This window comes from Euphorbia lathyris, chromosome 1 (genome assembly GCF_963576675.1).
Source record: "Euphorbia lathyris chromosome 1, ddEupLath1.1, whole genome shotgun sequence".
Taxonomy (NCBI): domain Eukaryota; kingdom Viridiplantae; phylum Streptophyta; class Magnoliopsida; order Malpighiales; family Euphorbiaceae; genus Euphorbia; species Euphorbia lathyris.
In genome coordinates this window covers 90200807-90208306 of record NC_088910.1, presented here as the reverse complement: position 1 = coordinate 90208306, position 7500 = coordinate 90200807, and positions in this window count along the sequence as shown.

Here is a 7500-nt window from a genome sequence, read left to right as displayed (position 1 = left end):
TAAGAATTTCATCTTTGGACCAAAAACAGGCGAAGGGTGGAATACCACAAAGAGAAAGCGTTCCTAATAAAAAAGAAGTTTTTGTAATTGGAATATGTTTTGTTAAACCGCCCATAAGAACCATATTTTGACTCTTATCTGGAGAATAACCAACAATAGCTTCCATTGAATGAATAATAGATCCAGACCCTAAAAACAACAATGCTTTCGAATAGGCATGAGTAATCAAATGAAATAAAGCACCTCGATAAGACCCCATACCTAGAGCTAACATCATATAACCCAATTGAGACATTGTAGAATAAGCTAAACTTCTCTTAATATCTTTTTGAGCAAGGGCTAAAGTAGCTGCTAAAAAGACTGTGATTATGCCTATCAAAGCTATTAGATTCATTATGTAAGGTATGACTAGAAAAAGGGGAAAAAGTCGAGCTACAAGAAAAATTCCCGCCGCTACCATAGTAGCAGCATGTATCAGAGCTGAAATAGGGGTAGGCCCTTCCATGGCATCGGGCAACCATACATGAAGAGGAAATTGCGCCGATTTAGCAATTGCACCGGAAAATAATAAAAAGGTACACAAAGTAACGAATACAAGATTAACTTGATTATTATAAATCAAGTTAGTGAATATTTTGAACAAATCTCGAAATTCGAAGCTGCCCGTTATCCAATAAAGACCAATAATTCCTAATAATAAACCAAAATCCCCTACACGATTAGTTACAAATGCTTTTTGACAAGCATTCGATGCACTAGGGCGTGTGAACCAAAAACCTATTAAAAGATAAGAACACATTCCAACTAATTCCCAAAAAATATAAATTTGTATCAAATTCGAACTAGTAACTAATCCCAACATTGAAGTATTGAAAAAACTCATATAAGCAAAAAATCTCAAATAGCCTTGATCATGAGACATATAATTATCACTATAAAAAAGAACCATAATTCCAACTGTAGTAATTAATATTAACAAAATAGAAGTAAGGGGGTCAATCAAGTGTCCAAACTCTAAAGAAAAATCATTATTGATGGTCCACGACCATATATATTGATAAATACAACTGCTATTTATTTGCTGAATAGACAGATCAATTGCAAAAATCATAACTATACTTAACAATAAAACACTTGGAAAAGCCCACATACGACGAAGTTTTTTTTGTTGTCGCCGGAAAAAGTAGAAGTCCTACTCCTATTAACATAGGGACTGGGAATGTAAGGAAAGGTATGATCCATGAATATTGATATATATGTTCCATAAAAAAAACTTTTTTAATTACTAAATAATTATTTCTTGTTTCTGATTTATCAGCTCTTATATCTTTTTAAATAAGTCAGTCAATAAAGAAAATAAATGAAAAAATATGTAAAACTTAAATCGAATTTTATATTCTTAATTATTATTAATTTTAAATTTTTTCCAAAATACTTCACATATTAAAATCAAAAAGTTAGAATTGGTCAAATTCAAATAAAGATACTACTGAAAACAAAAAAATACTTATTGTAACTAACTAGAAATCTTTTTTTTCAATGAATTACTTTAAATTACTTATTTTTAATTACAAATTTTTATATACTTATATACATAGAGAAAGGTTAAAGAATTCTAAGAAAAGTGGTTTGTTAAATTTTGATAGTGATAGGAATAAAAATAAAGATGATTTTACCGGATCCTTACTGGATTCAATAAAATATTTTATTTTATTAAAATATAAAATAATTATTTTATTTGTTGCTTTATTCAGAACCATTAACTAGTACCTTTTTGAACGGAGTTATTGTTTTTCATTATGTTTATAAAAAAGACTGTCATATTTGACACTTTTCTTTTCCATAGGTAAAAGTAAAGAATTACTAAACATTTATTTTTGTTTTTTTAACATTTTTTAACAAAAGATGTCTTTCACATCCAACTCGAACAATAAATAACTTCTTTAGTTTTGAATGGAAGTTCCCATTGTTTTTATCATATTATAGTCATATTATAGAATAAATATAAATAAAGAATTCTTTTGTCTACTGAATTAGAAAAACGATACTCTTTTGTTTGCAAAAAAAAAAAAAGAAAAGATGCTAAATTTCACCCTTCTTTTTACTTTTTATTGTTAGGATATTTTATCATTTTCAGGATGGGGATTAGTATTTTTCCCATAGAATCATCTATTACAATTCCAATACTAAATCGTCATTTATAGTATTTATACTATTTCAATATAGTTTTTTTATACTATTAAAAACTATTAAAATACAAAAAGCAGATATAAAACCTTTAACTAATAATTAAAAAAGAGAACGATAATTGAATTCAAATAATATTGAGGTAAAATAATTGATATTGATTAAGTTTAAATTTTTTTCACTTTCTTAAAAATTATTATTCAAAATCACTATTATAGAATAAACTCTTTCAATCGAATTAATAAAAAAACGAACCTTTCCAATTTTATTTAGTTATTTACATAAAATGTGTCATCATCTATTTTAATACTTGGGTTGGAAACTCAATCAAGGTATATATTAAATTCAAGAGAATTCTTTTTTAAGTACGTAAGAGAACTAGAAATTTTTGTCTTATTCTTATATGATAGAATATATAATGAGGTTTCTAAATCCTAACCCAAACTCTTTCGACAATTGAATGTAATAGTGAAATTGGAATTCAGAAAATTTTATTTTTTTTTCATTCGTAACTAAAAATTTCGTCATGAATTTGAATATTTCGTAAAAAGTATTGCGTTAACTCCTTCAAGCTCGACGATTAAAAATAAATAGATTATTATGATTTGAAGCAAGCCGCTATGGTGAAATTGGTAGACACGCTGCTCTTAGGAAGCAGTGCTAGAGCATCTCGGTTCGAGTCCGAGTAGCGGCATAACATCCTGTAATTTTAAATTTTTTAAAAGGATACAATAAATCCTATAATGACTTCACTTCCTAATTTCAATTCTATATACGAAAAGAATAAGAGAGGAACCTCCCGTAAATTTTTTATTTATTTATTTCTTTTTTATGATAGTTTCGAGTTTAGAACATATATTAACTCATATATCTTTTTCAGTCGTGTCAATTGTAATTACCATTCATTTGATAACCTTATTAGTCGATGAATTCGTAGAACTATATGATTCGTTAGAAAAGGGCATGTTAACTACTTTTTTCTGTATAACAGGATTATTAGTTACTCGTTGGTTTTTTGGGGGTCATTTACCATTAAGTGATTTATATGAATCATTAATCTTTCTTTCATGGGCATTTTCTGTTATTCATATAGTTCCGTATTTTCAAAAATATAAAAATTATTTAAGCGCAATAACCGCGCCAAGTACTTTTTTTACTCAAGGGTTTGCCACTTCGGGTCTTTTAAAAGGCATGCATCAATCCGAAATCTTAGTACCCGCTCTTCAATCCCAGTGGTTAATGATGCACGTAAGTATGATGATTTTTGGCTATGCAGCTCTTTTGTGTGGATCATTATTATCAGTAGCATTTCTAGTAATCAGATTTCAAAAAATTATAAGAATTTTTGATAAAAGCAATAATTTATTAAATGATTCATTTTACTTTAATAAGATACAATATATAACGGAACGAAAGAATGTTTTAAGAAATATTTCTTTTCTTTCCTCTAGGAATTATTATAGGTTTCAATTGATTCAACAATTAGATGACTGGAGTTATCGGATTATAAGTATAGGGATTTTTTTTTTTAACTATAGGTATTCTTTCGGGAGCAGTCTGGGCTAATGAAGCATGGGGCTCATATTGGAATTGGGATCCAAAGGAAACTTGGGCATTTATTACATGGACCATATTCGCGGTTTTTTTTCATACTCGAACAAATACAAATTTGGAGGGTTTAAATTCGGCAATTGTCGCTTCTATCGGTTTTCTTATAATTTGGATATGCTATTTTGGAGTTAATTTATTAGGAATAGGACTACATAGTTATGGTTCATTTATATTACCAATTAACAATTGAAGAAAGGGTCTGACGAATTCACCTCTATAAGAAAGCAAAGCATAGAGACAAAAAGCTTCAGGTAAGCTGTTGAGAACTTTTTGAATCACCACACTGCTTGATTCAAAAAGTTCTCCCAAATACCAAAAATTTGTGGTTAGAATTCATTTTTTGTTTAGAAAAACAAAAACTATCTAAAACTATCTATAAAAATAATTAGATAGAATAGCTTCGACTCTGTCAATTGATAATGAAAAAACGAAATCCGGATAAATACCAATACTTATTACAGGCAGAAGGATAGAGATCGAAACAAATAATTCCCGAGGTCCCGAATCAAAAAAAAAATAGTTTGGGGCATTAAACAGTTTGTATCCATAGAACATCTGTCGTACCATAGATAATAAATAAATAGGAGTTAATATCATTCCAACTGCCATTACGACAGTAATTAATATTTTTGCCGTTAAAAGGTATTTTTGGCCGCTAATTAGTCCAAAAAAGACGACCAATTCCGCAAAAAACCCACTCATGCCCGGTAATGCAAGGGAAGCTAGTGATAAAATACTGAAGGTCGTGAATAGTTTTGGCATTAGGGGAGCCATTCCGCCCATTTCGTCAAGATAAAGACGACGTATTCTATCATAACCAGTTCCTGCCAAGAAAAAAAGTGCAGCACCAATAAAGCCATGTGATAGAATTTGTAAAATGGCTCCATTGAGTCCCATATCACTTATAGAGCAAATTCCTATAATTATGAAACCCATATGAGATACAGAAGAATAGGCTATTCTTTTTTTTAAATTTCGTTGACCAAGAGATGTTGAAGCTGCATAGATTATTTGCATTACGCCTATTATTATCAACCAGGGGGAAAAGATAGAATGAGCATGAGGTAATAATTCCATATTGATTCGAATCAATCCATACGCCCCCATTTTTAATAGGATTCCGGCTAGAAGCATACAAGTACTGTAATGTGCTTCCCCATGAGTGTCTGGTAACCATGTATGTAAAGGTATAATCGGTGATTTGACAGCAAAAGCAATAAAAAATCCAATATAGAAAAATATTTCTAGTGCCACAGGATATGATTGATTGGCTGATGTTTCAAAATTGAATGTTGGTTCATTGGAACCATATAAAGCGATACCCAAAGCTCCCATTAATAAAAAAACCGAACCTCCTGCAGTATACAAAATAAACTTTGTAGCTGAATACAGACGTTTCTTTCCCCCCCACATGGATAGAAGTAGATAGACGGGAATTAATTCTAACTCCCACATGATAAAAAAAAGTAAAAGATCTTGAGATGAAAATAATCCTATTTGAGCACTATACATTGCTAACATCAGAAAATGGAATAATCGGGAATCCCGAGTAATCGGCCAAGCCGCTAAAGTAGCTAAAGTGGTGATAAATCCTGTCAGTAAAATAGGTCCTAAAGAAAATCCATCTATTCCCAATCTCCAATACAAATCAAAAAAAGGGATCCATTTATAATATTCTGCTAATTGGATTAATGGGTCCTCAAATTGGAAATAATAAGAGAATACATAAGTTATTAAAAGGAGCTCCGCTATACATATATATAAAGTATACCACCTAATTAGCTTATTTCCTCTATGAGGGAAAAAGAAAATTAATAAACCCGCGGCTATCGGCAAAAACTACAAATATTGTTAACCAAGGAAAAGAATTCGTGGTAAAGACAAGATATGCTTAGACTAGAAAAACCCGTGCTAGAAAACATAAGATAATATATATTTCCTTTTTTCGAGTACGGGTTTTTGTCGGTAAACAAAAAATAAAATGTATTCAAGTGGGGTTTTCTGGAAAGTATTAATAAGCTAGACCCATGCTTCGAGTTGTTTCATGCCATAAATAAACTCGAACACTCAAGAAATCTGTTGGACAAGCAGATTCGCATCTTTTACAACCAACACAATCCTCTGTTCTTGGAGCAGAAGCAATTTGCTTGGATTTACACCCATCCCAAGGTATCATTTCTAATACATCCGTGGGGCAGGCTCGGACACATTGAGTACACCCTATACATGTATCATAAATTTTGACTGAATGTGACATTGGATTAAAAATTTTTTTAACGTCATAAAATTTCAATCTAGTAAATTTCTAAATGAATCATCATATATTTAGAAACCAGACGAATCAATGAGTGATTTACCAGAAATCTTCTATTCAATTCTGGATCAACTTCTGAGATAGAGCCAAGATACTAAAATTTCTTACGTTTTCACAACCATGATCAGACAACTTACGTATCATACCTGCCAACTCAAATTAATGAATATGAAAATTATATTCTATACAATTACTACTACTTATTCAATAAATTCGATTGATTGATACGGGTGGATTTTCTGTTACGATAAATAGACGAAACAATAGCCGGTCCAATAGCTGCTTCAGCGGCTGCGATAGCTATAACAAAAATTGAAAAAATATTCCTTTTAGTTGGCGACTATCAAAAAAATCAGAAAATGTTACGAAATTTATATTAACAGCATTCAGTATAAGTTCAAGACACATAAGGGCTCTAACCATATTTCGACTCGTGATCAATCCATAGATACCGATAGAAAATAAACAGGCACTCAAAATAAGTACATGTTCGAGCATCATTGACTAACTCCTTATCAATTTCGATTTATTTCAATATGAACAACAATTCCACCTCAGATTGACTAGAATTAAGAATATCATACGTACAGAACCAAAAAATCGAAAATCTATGGATAATAGATGAAATAAAAGAATTTATACATAACATAAATAATCTTTAAATAGAATTGAAGGAAAATAGATGTGATAACATAGAAAACAGTTTTAATTTTGATTACTAATTCGAAAAATTTCTTACTGGCGAGCCACAGCAATCGCACCTATCAAAGCAACTAAAAGAATTATTGAAATGAACTCAAATGGAAGAAAAAAATCTGTTGCTAAATGAATTCCAATTTGTTGACCATTAGTTATCAAATCTTGTTCTATAATCTGATTTGTTGTTGTAGTCCAAATAATTCCGTACCATGACGTATCTGGAATAATAGTAATTAGTGAAACAAAAATACTTGTACAAACTAAGGAAGTAACCCCATTTCCAACAGTCCAAAGATTAAAATCTTTGTAATATTCTGAACCATTCATGAACATTACGGCAAATATAATTAAAACATTTATAGCTCCCACATAAATAAGGAGCTGTGCAGCAGCTACAAAATGAGAGTTTGCTAAAATATAAAATAAAGATATACAAACAAGAACGAATCCTAATGAAAAGGCAGAAAAAATTGGGTTGGTAAATAATACTACCCCTAAACCTCCTAATATAAGACCTAATCCCAGAAAGACTAAAAGAAAATCGTGTATTAGTCCAGGTAAATCCATTGCACGTAAAATAAGAAATAAAAAACTTGAATTGTTTCTTCATGACCTTATTGACTTGACCAGAAAAACCTTTTTTATATTTTATATTCCTTTTTTTGCTATTTTTGATAATAGAATTTTAG